Source organism: Ambystoma mexicanum, chromosome 7q (assembly GCF_040938575.1).
Source record: "Ambystoma mexicanum isolate Mex_15411 chromosome 7q, UKY_AmexF1_1, whole genome shotgun sequence".
Classification (NCBI taxonomy): domain Eukaryota; kingdom Metazoa; phylum Chordata; class Amphibia; order Caudata; family Ambystomatidae; genus Ambystoma; species Ambystoma mexicanum.
In genome coordinates this window covers 829,090,618-829,108,717 of record NC_090941.1, presented here as the reverse complement: position 1 = coordinate 829,108,717, position 18,100 = coordinate 829,090,618, and positions in this window count along the sequence as shown.

Sequence of the window (18,100 nt, the reverse complement as noted above, 5' to 3'; positions counted from 1 at the left end):
AGAGTGAGGCTTTAACTCCAGCCTCAATTAGTGAGTGCGCACAAGTACACTAAACATATGAGAGCATTACTTAACTTCCAGGCATGTAAGCACATAAAACACCCCACACACCACAATAACTCACAGGTAACATAAAACGATGTATTTGTTTTTTAGGCATGTTGCCCAACACCACATACATAATCTTTCCATTTATTGTGAATGGTCTATATAAAAATTAAATACAGGTTTACACTCACCCCCTGTCCTTCAAAACCTTTGTCCTAAACGGTTTATTTTATTCAAGAGGCACAGACAACAAAAACTGAAAATTCTCATTCCATACTAACGGTACATTACATCATTGTTGAGCATAACATAATTCCCCTTCTGATAGCTTCAGTTTGGGCTCCAGGAGCATCATAGCTCAGCATTCTGACTGGCTTGACCTCTCTTTGAGAGGGCCGGAGCTCACAATATTCCTCTGAATGATCTCCAGACGCTGATTCTTTGTGGTTGACTGATGCAGGAGGCCTGTTCATAGTCACCGAGTCTGCACACTGTATGTGGTCCTCTTGTGGTGGGAAGAAAACGTCAGTTTCCCAATAGCTGGTACCTCTGTCCTGTTGTCAGATTGTTCTGGAGGGTGTGTTGTTGGACCCAGAGTTGTACCTTCACTTTCGTTGCAGAAGGCTATGTTTAAGCTCTTCAAATGTTCATCTTCTTCCTCTTCTCCATGACTGGCCTAAATGTCAGAGGGCCTCTGGGCTACTTCTGGGTTTGGAGGCTCTTCATCCTCATCATTTTTCTTTTCTTTTGAGCTGGAAACTACAGACGGTACAGTACTTAGACCTGCAGGGTGTAGGACTTCCCAGTGGAATGACTCCTGTTGATGAGTTCTGGTGATCCTCTTACTGGGTGAAAGAGGAACTTCGACAGCAGTCAGATCCATTTCCGCATCATCCCCCATGGGTGGGAGGTAATTCCGGTGGAGGGTCTTCACATCTCTCGAGGTGCGGTCCCTTCTTAGTCTGAACACAGGCAACCCTGTCAACTGTCACTCAATGAGGTAAGGCTGAGACTCCCAGCGGTTCCCAACTAGTTTCGTCCTCTTTTCCCTAAACTCCTTCTGCACACCTGATCACCTGGTTGTAGTTTGTGGAATCTGACTTTATCATCATATCTTTTCTTGTTTTCCTGTGCATTCTGTTCAGCAGTGGCTTGCGCCAGTTGGAAGGCTTGAGACAATTGGTCTTGAAGATCTTTCACATACTTGTTATAGTTCTCCACACCAGTCTCATCAGAGGAGACCCCAAAACTCAAGTCTATGGGTAGCCTGCCACCTCTTCCAAACATCAGCTGATACAGTATGAACCCAGTACTGTCATTCCTCATATAATTGTATGCGTGAACTAGCGTGGACACATGCTGACTTCCTTTGAGTTTTTCTTTGGCACTCAGCGTGCCCAGCATAGCCAACAATGGGCGATTGAAACTTTCAGCTTGTGCATCCCCCTGTCCTAGTTTTCTTTACCCTAATCAACTGCATAAGTTCTTAAATGAGCTTCGATTCAAAAAGCTCACCCTTGATCAGAATGTAGGTGAGCAGGCCTGCGATAATGCACAAAGAATTTGTTCCAAAGCCCTGGTAAACACACACACCCTTCCAGTCCTCTGTTGTCCTCCTTGCTGCTATGGTCCACAAGCGATTGTCTCTCCATTTACATTTTTTTTAAAGTTTTTATTACATTTTTAATACTGGTTATTTTCGCTTTGTTTGTAGACATTTTCAATACATGTTAGTAGTTAGTTATACCTTTATTTTCAGTGTTCTATTTTCTGCCATTGTTGTACCATGTTCAAATGTTTGCAGGCAGGTTTCGCAGAAGCGTAGGTAGTGAAAAGGTTTCTGTGGGTTTGTGTAACTGACTTAGCTAAAATTAATCAGACTAAATTAACACTAAATACATTATTCGAATGCTGAAGGCCATATGTCTGCCAATGGAAGCACAGGAGGTTCACAAACATCCCTTTGTTACATTCTTTCTAGTAAAGATGTTGAATATGCAACACAGTATACAACTACAGCAGACATTCCATTAAAGACTACTGTGCTTACATTCCAATGTCTCCTCTATTATAGTGGACAGGTTTAATCAAAGAGTAAGGGTTGTGTGTGATAGAAGTGCTGCTCAGCTTACCTGGACTGTGTTATTTGCTCTGGTTGTAAATTAGCATCTTAGTCACTTGTGCACTGAAATGCTTATCCAGTGGAGAAATACTAGTAACACCACCAATGGCTTCATTTCCCCCGAAAACCCAGCCATCTCGATAGTAGAAGTGCTATTGTGTGAAAAGGCTCTGGCCTCCTTCCCCTGTGTGGGAACACAGGTGGGGCACGTTTTATAAAAATTGACTTTCTGGAGCTCTCTGGCAAGGTGCATTTAGGGGTTCCCTGTCCCTTTGCCAACACCTGTTTTTCGAAGTAATTACTGTGGTTTGGGGAAATTACTTCGATTTTTTATTTTTTATTTTGAGAGGGTCCCCCCAAATGCCTGCTTACTTAAACTATTAGAAAAAACTTGGGGTTTTTTGGTAGCACCAACTTATAAGTACTCTGCGACCAAGTATATAAATTTCCTTTCGGGACGGTTGTCGCATTTGTCGGAGGGGCAGAGGTAAACACCCCACCTCTGGACAATATTGAACACACAAGTGCACCCTCCTATTGATTAATGCACCACACTCAAAGTTCATAGGTGCTGAAAACTGTTGTTTATTGGCACAAACAGTTCAGCATGCATAACACAGATGGCCCTGTGTTAAACATAACACAAATTGCCCTATAATCAAATAAATTCACCAGTCGGAATATTATTTTTGACCCTTTGTTGATGACAGCTAGTTGCGAAAAGTGTTGAATTGACCTCCGTGGGTTTCCGAATGGTCTTAGTATGCAATTTGTTATCCTTGACATACATTTTTAGATCCAAGAAATCAATTTCAGATGTACTTGTGTGCGAAGTGAATTCAATCCCTACATCGTTCTGATTCAGACGACATCTAAATTGTTCAAATTCATCTGTGTCGCCACTCCAAATCACGATGACATCTTCAATATAACGAGCCCATAAGATTACATGGTCGCTATATTGGGTATCAGTATAAACCCATTGATCTTCCAGAATTCCCATAAAAAGATTAGCAAGGACATGGGCATAATGGTGCCCATTGCCACCCCTCGTCGTTGGTGGTAGTACTTGTCATCAAACATGAAGATGTTGAAATCCAAGGTAGCTTGCAGCATTTCCTTGAGCGTATGTATTTGATGATAATGGGAGGGACTGTTATCCTTGAAAGCATAATCGATTGTCTGTATTGCCAGGTCGTGTTGGATGGACATGTGTAACGCACGTACACCTAGAGTTGCAAGGACATATTCTGGTTTCCAAATGAATTTCAGCAACATTTTGATTATGTGCAAGGTATCTTTGAGGTAAGCTTAAAGTTTAGGTACTTCTGGTCTGAGTAAGCTGTTGATGTACTCTGAAATGTTTTCCGTTGCCCATCCATTACCACTAACAATAGGTCTGCCTTCTGGGATTTGCAGAAAATGCTTACTGACCTTCGGCAAGAAGTATATGGTTGGCATTCTTGGATGCTTAATGAATAGATACTTTCTTTCTTCATCCGTTATCAGGCCTTGTCTATGCCAGTTCATGATAATCTTCTCTAGTTCAGAGACTATATTTAGTCTGGGATTCTCGGAAAGTATCTCATAGCAGTCAGGTCTTGTGATGTGTTGGTATGCCATTTGCAAGTAGTCTTGACGATTCATTATCACTATATTCCCGCCTTTGTCAGCCTCTTTGATTACGATACTTTGGCCTTGCCTCAGGTGTGCTAGTGCCATTCTTTCTTCCTTGCTTAGATTGCACACAACACCTTTTCTACCTTTGCCTTTGTTTACAAGTTGATCTGCATCGCTTCAATTCAGTGATGACCACCAACACACAATCTGTGACCTCTCAACCCACTGTCAGAGAGTAGTGCTACCAGCTCCCTCTTTAAAAAACAAAAGGATACTTAAATGAACTTAAAAACCAAATGTGATCATTACCAATTACTCGATATATCCTGTTGTCATCACACACCACTCACAATTGTGGTTGGCATTGCTTGGTTCACTAGCTTTCTACAATCAAAAGCTCCTAATTAAACCAAATTAAAGATTACATTCTGATCTTGTGCTTGTCTTTCACCATAGCATGCTGTTACATCTTACAAAAATAATAATTTCAGTTTTTCTTACAGTACATAGTTTTCATGAAGAAACCATGCCCCAGTTTGATTATACAGAATCCCAAAAATCACAAAGAGAAGTCCTATCCCCAACTATAAATAATGAAATCATGAACTTGTCTAAAAAATTTGATGACCTAAGTAATGATTTTAAAGAACTTTTACAGCATGTGAAAAATCATGTCATTAAAAATGTTCCCTATCACTGTCCTTCTTGCACCTGTCCCCCTTGTCATCCCCATCAAATTGTAATCAAAGGTGCTTTGATGAAACCTCACTCCATTCATCCCCTCATGATTATTGTACAGAAATTCCTAATCATCTAATTTGTGTGTCCCATTCCGATACCCCATCCCTTTCTTGAATAAATATATTTTGTATACTATACATGCTTTGTATATTGTGTGATATTTCCTTTTCTTTTTTTTAAACTCCCATTATGAGTCCAGAGACAATAAAACTGTCTGGGGTCGTGGTTGTGGACAACAAGGGCACTACTACTTCGGGACCACATCAATGTGCCACCATGTCTTTCTAATGACCCGGTTGCACTGAGTAGCCTGTTCCTTTCCCAAGAGGAGCAGGTAATCTTCCTCTGTGCCATCTTCCTCAACCGCCCCTGCCAACACACGGGTACTCCTTTGGGGCAGTGGATTCCACCGGCCACCTTGCAGGCCATAGAGGATGCTGTAGATTATTACCTTTCGAGGGTCACAGGGTTCTGCATATACTGCGACACACCGCTCTCCAGTGGCGAGCAGTTTCAAAGTGATTTTGAGGCAGTTGTCAAAGAGCACAAACACTGCCCCCTAACATAAATTTAAGGAACACCCAACATCTTCCCCTGTCCACCTGCCCCTCCATCTCTGTGATTGGTGCCCTTCCTATATTTCCTTCCCCACCTCATCTTCGCTCTCCTTCTAAAAAAAAACCTCAAAAAAGCCAAATAAAATACAAAACCAAAAAACACAGTTAAACAAAAGAAGTGATAAAAAATGTCACAGGCCCTTTTGCACCCTGTATAGTCTGTGGACAGTGCAGTAGTCTGTGGACAGCAAATACATTCCAGGCATGGGATGGGAGAATTGAAATCATTTTATTTGTTTTGGGTTAAAAAATAATGGCTCTTTAAAAAAAAATGTTTGTGTTTTTGGCTTTCATATTTTTATTGTTTTTGGTTTTATAAACTGAACTAAGAAATATTTTACTGAATTTAATTTTTTCTTTTCACATTCACAAAAACTGCTTCAAAGCATTTTGAAGGTTTTCCAGAAAAATCTAATTAACCACATCAGTTAGAAGGACTACAGCTCTCAGAAAATGTTGGCAATATCATATGTAATGTTCTCATTACGAATTAATGTTATGGCAACATCTCGCAGAACAGCACACACAGCTTTTCTGACATTGCGCCTTGCTTTTTCAATTTGCGGACCAATAAAGCAGAGTGTATCCACACATGTCAATGCATGAAAAAATTATAAAATAAGTTTCGAATTGGGGAAAATTTCCTCCAACTTTCCCAATGTCTCCTTCTTTGCAAATTGCAATGAAAGTCCAGTCGTATACCCCAAAATGTTCGCTCCACAATGAACATTAATAATGTCCAGATGTTCTAATTCAACCATATTTGCACAAAATGGGAGCATGTCCACCCACTTAATGCTTCACAGTCCATACCACAACTTTTCCACTTCAGAGAATCCAAGATTTTCAGCCAATCCACAGTGCTCAGCGTAGACCTTCAACCAATAGCCCCAAGGGTTCCCCAAAATCCACACGCTCTGCCTTCTGTCTTGTGAAAGACATTGCCATGGGCATTTTCAATCCTCTCACAACTACCACTAACACATCACCTGCTACCCTCTCGAAGTTCTGCAGCCTCTGTATGGTTTGTATATCCTTTAGGTGGTTCTGTGCATAACACCAATCTTTGATCTTGGACCGTTCAGTTAGCTTATGTTAGATTGATGTTCTGTCTGTTTGTAGTTTTACATGTTGTTTGTTATGTGCCCTGATGCCTGCAGGTTTTCGGCACTTTATAAGTGTAAAATAAAATAAATAAAATGATACTGCACCATTCACACATTCCCTTTTCCCATCTAAATATCACCATTGCAACACCCACTGTTATCAAGATCAAAGGCACCAGGCTAACTCTCCATGATCAGTGTTCGTGGTATTTCTACAATAGCAGCTAACAGAATGTTACCAGCATTGGATAATCAGGCTGAGCGCGATTAGTGTCACATCGAGTTGCCTCAATGTGTAATGTACGCCAACAATCTTTTAAACCTTTACGACAATTCCTCAATCACTATGTGAAACTAAAAGACAAAAGTAGAATGAAAACTTTACAAACCATGGACTCCTGCCCAGTGCGCAGCTACACTATATTTCAAGGACATTCATTAGCCTGCATTTTAGGAACTGCTTGCAAAAGCACCGTCCACCACATCAAAATGTTAGCAACACACCATTGAGCTATAGGGAATCTTGTGCATAGATTATACTATGCAAAAAGTCCTGCTCTAGGACTACAACATTTAAGTAACATTCTCCTACATGGAAAAGCCAAAGAACTGCTTCAAGAAATAGAGCACATCCAAAATAAATAATTTGGAACTGAAGTTGACTTACAAAATTATGTAACTTTAGAAAACATTACCGAACACCTCATTAACACTAACGTCCTAAAAAAGACATACAAAAAAGAAATAGCTAAGTTTCAAAACTCATCTGCTGAAATACCAGACCAAATATGTTTCTGTTGTCACAGAACTTTTTACAAAAATAGCACAAACATGGTAGATATAGCCTACACAATAGAGGACAATGATGAATCCCAATGGTTCCAATTAGCTTTATATCTAACAGCAGAACCTAAATGACACCTCAATAGTTTACACGTACTGCAACACAAAGCTTGAAAATAACCAAATGCTGTCACGTGCTATCACTAATAACTTAGAAATATTCCCACTTCCAAAAGCTCTCCAACATCTTAACTTGTATGAGAACATTATAAGAAAAAGAGGACGATATGATGAAAGGTCCACGCAAATGCGTGCATCAGAATATCGCTCTTTAAGAATGTATTCTGAAGACCCCAGATTCAGAAAAAATGTCAAATACATTTCCTGCCTCCTCTTCCAAAGTGAACTAGCAACTCTGTTATGGAGTTACACACATGTTAAAAACAGTCTCTAACTTTTTAAACATGTCTGCTACCCAACTACTTCAAAAAATAAAAGACAAAGATGAGGTTTTGCAGTCAAGTATCATAAATCTCTTTGCAAACTTGTGTGGTACAAAAGAATACTGGTTCCGATGTCACACTGATGTACATTGTGTGCTAAGGAACCTCGTCCGACCCACATGGTTTGTTACTTTAAGTTGTGCAGAGTATGCATTGGATGACTTGCACAACTCCTTATGCACTGCAAAACAAATTAAAGATGGAATAGATTAAAAAACACAAGAAGAACTCTATTCTCTTGACCCTGTCGATGTATCACAGTACTTTCACCATTGCTTCATTGCCATGCTGCACTTTATCTGCAATAAAACTACCCCTTCGCTCAGAGAAGTGCAACACTTCTTTTGGAGAAAATAATTTCAATCCAGAGAAGCACCTCACATCCACATGCTTTTGTGGCTAAAATATGCTCCTAAATTTGGCCATGATAGTGACACCACTGTTGTACAGTTTATTGAAAAATATGTAGCCCGCGACATCCCTTCAGAAACCACAGATAGTGAGCAACATACACACATCATACGCTTCCAAAAACATAAGTGTGGCAAATACTGCCAACATAGATCTAAAAACAAAGGCACATAATATACCAAATGTCTCTTTGGCTTCCCTAGACCAGCTTGCACAAAAGGACAAGTAAATAGCTTGGTGTATTCTGTTAGACACAGCGTAAAAGGCAAATCCCCTAAAAACAAATACAACATTAAAAGGGATGAAGCATCAAGGTACAACAATCAGTCACACCAAATGAGAAAGCTGGCATATAGTTAGTCTTAACTTGTGAAGGAAGCCTACTGAAACTCACGAAACCCAGTCTAATTAATCATATAAAGTTATCATTTAAATCTCCACAATATAAAGAACTGTATAACATGGCCCTACTCCAACTTTTTAAACCGTGGAGAAAAGAAAAATAATTATTTGGTGACTATGACTTATTTGAAGCTGCATTCAAAGCAAATGAAAGCAGTATAACAAATGACAATTTCAAATAATAAAAAGAGATGTTGGACAATGAACGCCAACAAGAGGAAGCAATTGAAGCTCAACTAGATAAAGACACTCCTGAAGCCAGTCACCCTTCCCTTGCAGGAAGCCAAGAAACCCTTGGAGAACCACTAATTCTAAATGACACAGAAATAGCCATGACTGAGGTAGAAAATATCATGTATCAATATAAACAATCTGAGGAAGACGTGTCGGTGCTCGAATCACAGCTAAATGATGAACAACTCACCATTTATCTAGAAGTCACTCAAAAAATTAAACATGGTTTTAAACATGAAACTAAAAACTATAGCTGTAAAAATTATAAACCTCTTCTCCTGTATGTAAGTGGTGAAGCTGGTTCTGGTAAAACATTCTTAATCAAAATAATCAGCACATTTCAACAAATTTTAACAAATAACTACATTTTGGCTCTAATAACAGCCCCCACAGGTTTAGCTGCCTACAGCATTGGAGGTGTAACTTTGCACTGACTACTGCTCATCCCCATAGAACACCAAAACGAATTTGATAACTACAAATTATCAGCAGAAGCTGCTAATGAATGACGCAGAATTCTGAAAAAAAATGAAAGTCCTCCTAATAGATGAAGTAAGCATGGTTTCCAACCTCATGTTGGCTTTAATTCATCTCAGAATGCAAGAAGTCCTAAAAACCAACTATGAAGAACTGTTTGGAGGAAAACATTTTATTGTTTTTGAAGACCTCAGACAGTTAACACTAGTAAAAGGTCAACCTATTTTCAAAATATTAGGACACAAACAATAGTGCAATACGCTCAGCAACATTGGAAATGTAAATCTCTGGAAACATTTTCACTACAGAGAACTAACTCAAAACATATGTCAGTCTTCAGACCTCACCTATTCTAAAATTTTAAAAAGCATTAGAACTGGTATGTTTACTAGAGATGCAAAATCCATCTTAAATAGTATACTAATCCATGAGCTATATGGATGAGACACTTTTTCTCCTGATGTCATGGAACAATTAACTCAATACAATCTAAAATAGATGTCCTTAATGCCAACACTAGCAAGCTGTAGTCAATTCAATGAGACAATGTTGAAAAAGGAAATGCAACCCATACTGCATATCAGCTCCACAGACAAACTAGAAGTGCACAGTATGACAATTCCTATGTGTCAACAAGCAGCAGCACAACTAAATAGCTTAGAAAATGTATCTCCAACACAGCTGTATTGGAGAAGATATTGACTTTTTAAATGTAACCTTAACGTAGAAAAAGGTTTAGTCAATTGAGCAATTCGTACAGTTGTTGGCTTCCAAACATAGCCACATGACAACAACATTCAGTTTGTCAACATCCACTTTCACAAACTTGCAGAAGTAAAAGAAATTGGCTGACCAATAGCACATTTCCTTCTTTTCAAAGACATGTACATACGTAGAGAAGAATTTTCTCTATCCCTTGCATATGCTGTCACTATTCACAAATCACAAGTTCTAACCCTCGCTCAAGCACTCATTGACATTGGCAGCACAGTCTTTAAAGAAGGTCGGCGTTACTTAAAGGGCTCGGAGCAGTTGTGTTTGAAAATGCTCGTCCGTCATAAAAATGACACAAGCAATCCTTAATACACTTTGTCTCAGGTATAAGGCAAGAATTGGACTTCTGTACAGGAATGGAAAAATGTACCATAAATACAAAGGAAGCTCCACAAGAATTCCTAATGTACTTACTGCAAGTACTGGAAACCAAATACATCCCTATAAATGAACTCTTCAAGATTTCATACACATGGAAACATACATTCACATACATTCACTCACTGCAACCATGTTTCACAAGAGAAGGGGTATAAGACTATCACCTTGCTGAAAAATAAACTGAGCCTGTTGTATTTACCGAGTATCAGCACCGAACAAACAGTGACATGGCTGCAACCCCTGAGAACAGGATTTTATAAATTTGAAAAATGCAGTTTGCAAATAAGAACACCGATACATTCCAGCATTGAGCGGAAGGAAAGTGCAGATCAAGGATTACATAAACTGTAAAACTACATTTGTAATATATGCACTGATGTGTTTGTGACAGAGTGTATATCAGTACAATCAGACAATTGAAAACCAGAAGAAAGGAACATATGTCTTTTATCGGCAGTTAAGATCCCAAGCTTCCTTTGGCTCAACACTGGCAAATTAATCAACAGATGCAGACTAAACATGACGTGAGATTTATTGGTCTAAACAAAATCTTATTAAGTAAGAGAGGAGGTAATAAAGAAAATGTTTTGAGACAAATGGAGGCCAGGATGATATGCAGATTTCGGGCAAGAGAGCTCGGCCTCAATGCAGACCACGACATGGGTTCATTTGTGTAAAAAACAAATTGAAATGTAATGGTAAACTGATGAAATAAAAATCTGAAAAGCAGGATTTTTTGATTAAGAAGTAATATAGAATTCCCTCAAAAGAGGGTGCTACTCTAATAATGCGTTTGTGTAATTAAATTGTATTGCATACAAGTAGCAGAAAGTGGTGTGCTAAGTAGCAATTACTAAAGATATGTATATATTGTAAAAGGAATATATGGGAATTGGGTATATTTAAAATGTGTATAACAAATGTATTTTTTCAAGGAAATGAATGTAATATGGGAAGAGTTCGGAAATATTGAGTTCACTGAAATATATATCCATAGAACAAAGAAATAAATGTGGATACAAAGTCAAAATATGGACAGTTTGAAAACACAGTGTTAATTGAAGATCTGAAAAGAATGAGCGCTGAGAGGGGTTTGAGAAAACGTTGCCTTAAGTGTCTGATTGTATGTTCGCATAACAACAATTGCAAGAGGTTACGTAGCGCAATGGTGAAGAAGGCCACACAATAAAATGTGATGACAACACACGCGTTAGTGGAGACACGTTTGATAACACCTACCAGTTTATAAACGTTTACAAAATGGCGACTGCGCCGTGCAAACCAGATGTGGTTGCTAGTGGTATTGACTCCAAGAACTAAGGCAATTAAGGATGTATATAATGGTATAATCCTTAGTAATCTAAGCAAGCCTACCTATTACAAGAGGTTATTCTTACTCCCAAGACGGTATATCAAATTACTCGAGGTGCCGCTATTGAGAGAAAAAAATATGTCACTGAGAGTTGAGTATGGGGGGGCGTGGCTTGGACCCTAAGAACCTAAAAATGTAGGTAATGTAATTGATAAATACCAAGAGATCCGACCCTATATGGGAGAGTGAAACTCAACCATAACCGACATGACTCCTTCAAAAAATAAGAATAAAATCAATATCATTATATGATAGGAGATTTGTGCTAATGTGAACCAATTTTATTGTTGAAACTGGGAACTAACCAAGACAATTGGAATGCTCTTGAATCAGAAGTGATTCATATTAGGGCACAGCACGATTAGTGAGTATCATGCAAGACCAATTGCCCATGTAGAGTACTGATCCAATAAAACAGTGTGAGGGAAGAAGATACATTTCCTCCATAAATGATAGTTAAGTAAGAAAACTAGATATTTTAAACAACCAAAAAATAAAATAAAAAAAGCTAACTCTAAAGTTGATGTTGTAACATCAGAAGTGATAACATATGACTAATGAAATGTGTATTCTGTTCTTGCTCTTTTCCACCAAATCCTACCTTTCGTTCACCCTGAAATTTCTGTCTATTATTGAAAATTATGTTTTGTGCTAATGTATAATTAGAATTGGAAATGACTGTCTTATGATTTAGTCCTGTTTTGAGAAAGGCCCATAGGCCGAAACACGTGTGATGTAAAGGACATTCTAACTATTATCGAAAGGCATTAAGATACATGCCACATAGTTTATACATAGATAATAAACAAACAAACTTTTGAGAAACAAACTATTGAAAATCGGATGTCGCTCTTTGCAGCCTGGCCCAACTGAAGAATACTTTAAATTCATTATGTTTCACAAGAGCACATTCCTAATAACCGATTTGTATATGTATAGATCCCAAATTCCGAATCCAGTCCATTTCACCAACCTTTGCAGAATGCAAATCATGGCATATTATGCCATTTTTGCAATTCAGACAACCGTTCCACCATACAAATGAACTCACTAAGACAATATGTCACACTAATGCTTCGAAGGTACACTGCAGATGGTACCAAAAATAACTATAAACAAACAGGCTTCTCACATAGGCAAGTATCTCTTGGAAAGAAAGCCTTTTCAACAGTAGGTATAATATACCACACTGGTGCCACAACCACTTCAGGATGCTATACTGCATATGTCAAAAAATGAAGTGGTTGGTTTAAATGTAACAACACCTCTTTTACTCCAAAACATAGGTTACCAGCAAATCCCTACTTAATATTCCTTCACCCCAAATGTAGACACCAAACTGTACCACAATTAAGTTTAAATATGCCAACAGGTATCTAACTACATCCATAATAGTAAAATAGTACTTTTCAAAGTCAATATAGTTAGAATACACAAACAGGTATCTAACTACTTAAAAAAATACCCTCCATTGCAAAACACTTGAACTACGCCATCAAAATTCCTATACGACAAAACATCTTCTAAACTCCAATGTAGTTAGAATATGCCACAAGCATCTACCTATTTTAAGCATTCCCTTAATCACAATATATTTCAAACAAACATACTATGAAACCTACACTCACATCATTGAAATCAGATATTTTTAATATAGCATGGATGTTTTTCCCAATGACCCAATGATTATTTAATTTCAATACACCAGCAGTGTGTCATACACTAATGTTGCACCAAACATAGTACTTAGAATGTACTGTTTATGAGGGTCTAAAAAGTAAATGTATATGTAAAATTCTATAAACGTAAAGCTTTTAAACTATCCTGCTTAGCCAATTATACTGTTTTTTCCACAGAAAATGAACCTGAAATTCCAGCTTCATAACGCTATGGAACTAAGTAACCAGAGCAAGTATAATCAAATACATATTCTATAAGCACTATACTCAATTGTACTACAATCATAAGTACAATATACAGTTCAATTATATCATTCCACCATATTACAAACACTTTAAACTGCCACTACAATACCTATACTTACTATACACATATTACTACTGCGGTGATTCTGGCCATACTCCTACAGCATTACCTATAATTACTATACAAATATTACTACTGTGGTGGCTGTGGCCAGTGGCCAGATTCTTGGGGTCATGGATGTTCCAAAGAATCTGGCCACTGGCTACAACCACCACAATACAATTAACAATATAACAAGTATCTGCAATACACCTTCAAATAACTCACCCAGATACCCCAGCCATCCAAATGATGTCTGCGGACTCTAAAATTGACCGCAGACTCGGCAGCATCTGCAGACCCTTTTTTCCTTCTAAAGCAAAAGCTCCATGTCATATTTATTCCACTCCCCTACCTTTTCCAAACCCTCGTTCACCCAACAAACAACTCTAAATGTGATTCCCAAGACATCCGTTCATGGCGCTGTCTGCGAACTACTGCAGTGTCTGCGGACTGTTACGACACCTGCATGCCCTTTTTCCACCTATAAAAATAACCCCATATCATCTTTTATCCACTCCCTGAACCTTCCCAGACCCTCTTTGCACCACCAAATAACCCAAAATGTGTTTTCCACACGTTTTCCCCACCCCGATGTCTGCTGCCAGCTGTGACTTTCCACGGATACAACATTGCGGGTGTTTTCGGAAAATATGATGCACCCCACGATTTTCACCATCCAATCAGCGGGTGTGTCAGATGTCTTTGTACATCACGCCACCCTCTGGACCAATCGGAGGCCCGTCTGATGAGCGAACAGGGAAGTGAGTAAAAGTTCATGTATACAGAGGTAAGATTTACTTAGGCCTAAAGGCCAAGACAATATTTGGGATTCTAAAACTGAGAATTATTACCGAATATTCTGCTGACAGCAACAAGCTGTATAATATATTTAGTAAATATGGGAACATTCTATCCTTAGACCCTGATCTACAAGGCAACATCAACATTTATATATACCAAAGCTTTGACATTGAGGAATGTACTAAGTCCTTCTTTCCTCAAGCCATTAGAAACCCCCAAAACATGGTTACATTTGGTTTGCATAGATGTGGTACATGCAGCATGTACATAAATGCAAAAGTATTAAGATCAATATTGATGATGAGTTTTTAATTACAGACTTCGTTAATCGCAGAACGAAATGTGTTGTTTATGGTATTTTGTGCTTATGCGGTTTGGTATATATTGGGAGCACGATCCGTGAACTATGAGTATGAATCACTACGAAATCACTTGAATACATTACGGAACGATTCCCAAGGATGCCCATGTCTATTCACTGGCAGGAATGTCATCATTTGGACGATAAGGCAGGCATAGGATTTACCGGATTGAAAGTAATACAAAGAGATCCCAGAGAAGGAGACAGGGAGAAATATCTTCGACAGACAGAGACCAAACTAATTTGTAAATACAGAACTGTGAATAAAGGGTTGAAAAATGATCATGTGATGGGAGCCTTCCTTTAAAATCAAGTATGATGAGTTGCCCAATATATCAGCTATTGATGTAATGAGAGAGGCTGGAAGAACCTCTTTTGATTGGGTAGGTCAAAGTGCAGAGGTCTATGGATAATTGACCTAATGTAACTGGCTGCACTCATCTTTTCTATACAAGGATGAATGTTAATGAAAGATTGTGTTGTGTTCTGTTAGATGGCCATAGTATATAGTAAAATGTACAGTGGCATAATTAACAAGTTTGAAGGTCTCGGGTCATGACCAAATAGAGCATCTCAGAGTCATGTGTCTACCAATGGCTATTGTATGTATTTTTGAATTAAGCACTTTTTCTATCTAGTAGTTGAATTTGCAGAAAGATGTCCTTAGTGTGGTGGGTCTGAAAAGAGGGACAGTTACAAAGTTGTTCTTTTCTCAACATTTGCCATGTTTATTAAAAAATATAAAAGGGGTTGGGATAAAGGCTGATCTGTCCCTAGCCTAACAAGAACGTCCCTCCCTAGAAAACTAAAGAAAAACAAACTTGTGTCCAAAATATATCTGACCATCATACTAACATATACAACCAATGTTTGCAAGGAAAATGTGTCTGTTTCCAGTTCAACAACAATGTGTAACGGTTCAAAATGATAGCTCCAATCAGGATTGGACTGGCCGTATCGGCCGATCGGCCACTGGCCGATGACCTTTGGGACCTGGGGGCCAGTTTCTTCCTGAGGCCGGGCCCTGGGCCATTTTTTTTATTGTTGTTTATTAGGTCGGCGTGGGCGCTGCGTGTCCCAAGCTTATTTGGGCCTTTTTTTATGTGTATGTGCGCTGTGACTGTCAGTGTGCCACGTGCATGTGCAGTGGCAAGCCCGTGTGGTGGCCTGGGCCGCTGGGCATGGCCCGAGCAGCCAGCTCGCCTCTGGCGCCGGGCCCGAAAAGGAAACACAAAGGAAACTGACACTCTGTCAGTGTCCGTCATGCCGCACGCAGCGCTCTTACTCTCTGGGGCCTGGGGGAACCAGCCCGGGCCCACCCAGCAAGGGGGAGCCTCAGCAGCTCAGCCTGGAGCTGCCAGTCCTCAGCTCTTGTCCTGACCTGACTGAGGAGAATTAGCATATTCATCAAAGCAAGGTAACAACAACACACACGTTGTTACCATTGCTTTGATTTTTGATGCATGCATAAATAATCATGATGCATGCAGCACAGCAGCAGCATCATGCATATGAGAGGGCTGGCTGCGCCAGGCCGGCGGTGGCGCCTCGTCCCCCCACCCCCTGTGAGAACTTATAGTGTAGGAGTCGTATTTAACAATAACGAATGATGAAGGAATACACAAACTTCGGCGGGGGTGGTGGTCTGCAGTAACTCAGACTGTAGCACACCGCAGGAGGTTGGCTGGGGCTGCTCGCTCCCTCCGGCTCCTCTGCCTGCAGGGCTGGGGTCTGGCTGCTGGGGGCAGGGCTGCCCAAGTTCACACACAACAAGTTGCTTTCAACTTTCAGGAAGTATCAACAAGTTGAAAGCAACTTGTGCCTGGGGCTGAGAAGACAGACTCTGTGCCGCCAACTTGGAGCCAGAGAGAGTGTGGACACATGGGTGACTCTCTCTCTGGTATAGTTGGCCTCCTTCTGACCCTGGCATTATTTTTTGCCCACGAGTCGACGAGGCAGGCGGTAGCCCACAGAGAGTCAGCCAGCTGAGCCAGCCTGAGCCGAGTGCCCACTTGAAGACTGATGAAGAAGACACTGTCTGCAGACTTCAGGCAGCCAGCAGGCAGCAGCAATACTAGTGCTGCACTAGTAGTGGCCGTGGCAGGCTGCAGCAGGTCTCGAGACTTGAGTCGATGGCTCGATGCACACACAGTCACAGCCAGCAGCCGGCCCCCCCTGACTCCGGGCCCCCAGCAGCAGCAGCAGACTGTGCCCCAGCCTGGGCCATTTTGCTGTCTGTGACTGTGTGTGCATCGAGCCATCGACTCAAGTCTCGAGACCTGCTGCAGCCTGCCACACACCATACGTCGCAGTTGCAGCGTCCAGTATCGACGGTGAGTGCCAGTAAATTAGATAATTATTTCTTTATTTATTCTGCTCAAAGTCACCACTACTGCCCCTGGGCGATCCGCCCGAGACTTTTTTCCAAGTACACCCTCCCGCTGCCAACCTTTCCGTCAGGTGCTTCCTGCAGCACTCGAAACACGTGCACAAACCACCGTGCACAAATAGAATATGTTGTTAGAATCCTCCTCGGCTCCGTCGGTCGATTTGCACAAGCAGTGCGTTAGTCTGATTTTGGAGTCAGACACTGCAGGGGTGGACAGTGGACTGGGAACCAAAAGGGGTCCTGGAAATAATGTTAATTGTGGCTTCATTTTCAGCAAGCCCAACCCGTATCCTATAAAAAATGTTTAAAATAAAATAGGCACGAAAGAGGCCCAAGGTGCAAAGGCTCCCAACGAGGCTCCCAACTTCAACTTCCTCTCTGTCCTGAGCGACTACTGGGGGCCATGCAAATGGCAGTGGTGTGCGTGTGGTGTGAACTGACAACAAAAGCTCTGATCCTCTATCTGGCAGAGGACTGGGGCCTGGCGGAAACCCTGACCTCATCCACATTCTGGACTATACCCAAACACTTGACCAGGGGCAGGAAACGCACCCACTCCCCCCTGCTCGCCCGGGGCGTAGGAGCCTTTCATGTCCCTGCTCAATATTCGTACCGCGTGCATCGATCACCCTCACTGACGTGGGCGGTGGCAGGCCGAGAAAGGGCGAAGGACCCAGCCCCCTTTCTACAAAAAGGTAACTTTATTGAGTTTTTTTTTAAAACTCCGGCTTGAGACTGAGGGGTTAATTCATAGAATTCAGCGCACAAGTGGCGCACGCGGCTGGCGCACAGTGTGCGCGTGCGAATCCCTGCGCCAGCCGCGTGCGCTAAAATCCATTTCCGCGCACAGCGTATTCATGGATTGATTCCAGCCACCAAAACCAGCCGTGGCGCACAGTGGCGCAGCGACCCTGCAGCAGCGCCAGTTAC